At 62.1% G+C, this 1,502-nt stretch overlaps 2 non-coding genes across 2 annotated transcripts in view; both read right to left on the bottom strand.

Annotated features, from left to right (window-relative positions):
• LOC142795263 (large subunit ribosomal RNA) overlaps window positions 1-195 on the bottom strand; it is a 3,958-nt gene extending 3,763 nt beyond the window's left edge. The window contains exon 1 of the ribosomal RNA XR_012892900.1: window positions 1-195. This exon is cut by the window's left edge and continues 3,763 nt beyond it. This is a non-coding gene — a ribosomal RNA (large subunit ribosomal RNA).
• A 1,154-nt stretch (window positions 196-1,349) lies between these two features.
• Window positions 1,350-1,502, bottom strand: LOC142795265 (5.8S ribosomal RNA). The gene has a single exon (XR_012892901.1). It is a non-coding gene; the product is annotated as a 5.8S ribosomal RNA (ribosomal RNA).

Below are 1,502 nucleotides of genomic sequence, written 5' to 3'. Positions count from 1 at the left end.
CTTGCACCGTCGCAAACACCCGAGAACGTCGCCTCCCATACACCACATTTCCCGACCGCCTGCAAGGACGGGGGATTCGGTGCTGGGCTCGGTCCCGTTTCGCTCGCAGCTACTCGGGGAATCCCTGTTGGTTTCTTTTCCTCCGCTTAGTGATATGCTTAAATTCAGCGGGTTGTCTCGCCTGATCTGAGGTCGACAGCGGATACATTCGCTTCCATCAACTTCCTGCACGACCGCGTGCGCTCGCCCTACCAAGTGCGCCCGCAACCCTGTACAGGGCCACTTCTTCACAAGGCTGGCAATCGGCTTCCCCGCTGCACGCGTGCGGCGCACAACCGGTGTGACGTGGAAGTGACGGGACACGTTCGTAAACCCATCGCGAACCGAGTACGACGCCCTACCAAGTGCGCCCGCAACCCTGTACAGGGTCACATCTTCACAAGGCTGGCAAGCGGCATTCCGCTGCGCGCGTGCGTCGTCCGAGCAGTTGCGTGATAAACGACCGTGTCGAAAGCCCAAACACCGCCGAGGCCAGTCGCCGCCGCCGCAAGGGCAGCCACGCAGCCTGGCGAGAGGCATCGTCTCGTGTAGCGTCGCCCCCGCCCCAACTGGAGTGGCCCAGTTTTTTGAACGGGACGGGAACTGCGAAGCACTTAGACCGACGGCGGACTACGACGAGAACGCCTTAAGCTTCGCCAACGTTTCGCCAACTCGTGCGGGAGACTTTTTCCGCTTCGCGGCAAGTCGTCGCGCCGTGCTCTCCGCATCAACCGCGTACGCAGCGAACCGCAAACGTCGGGCGCAGCCTCCTCACCTCCCTGCGCTTTGCGCGCGAACGTTCCCTGTTCGCGCGGCAAAGCCTGGAGGAGGCACGGCCCCGCAGCGTGTTCGAGCGCCCGGTCTACGGGACACCCTGCTTACTTCGAGGGCAACAAGCGCAACGCAAGGCTGCGATCTCGCGCACTTTGCGCACGGCTGGAGAAGCTTTGCTGGCCGGCTTTCGCTCCTCGTGTTTACCGTGCGTTAAAGTTGCGCGTCCGTGGCTCTCGCAGCTCTTGCGCGCCCGGTCGCAGAGAGGAGTACGCAACCTCGACCGCACTTTCCCTGCAGGCTTCCTTCCGACTCGAAGTCCTGCGGCGGTCTCAACGAGGTGCCACATCCTCAATGCAGTCGGTCGCCCCCGTTTCGGTTGGGCTCTGGCACGACGGTCGCCACCGTCTCGCCCTTGAGTGGCCGCTGTTGGCGCTCGCTGTGAGGTGTTCAGCGTGCTGTCCGTGTTGCCGACGCGGTCAAAACGAGTCGACGGCTCACGTTCCCTTGTGCGCCGAAGGCTCTCTTGATATGTGATCCGACCCTCAGACAGACGAAGCCAAGGGAAGACCCAAGGCCGCAATGTGCGTTCAAAGAATCAGTGCTCAGTGTGTCCTGCAATTCACACCAAGTCTCGCAGCTGGCTGCGTTCTTCATCGACCCGAGAACCGAGTGATCCACCGCTTAGAGTC

Source organism: Rhipicephalus microplus, unplaced genomic scaffold (genome assembly GCF_043290135.1).
Source record: "Rhipicephalus microplus isolate Deutch F79 unplaced genomic scaffold, USDA_Rmic scaffold_597, whole genome shotgun sequence".
Taxonomy (NCBI): Eukaryota; Metazoa; Arthropoda; class Arachnida; order Ixodida; family Ixodidae; genus Rhipicephalus; species Rhipicephalus microplus.
This window is presented reverse-complemented; position numbering and strand designations above follow the sequence as displayed.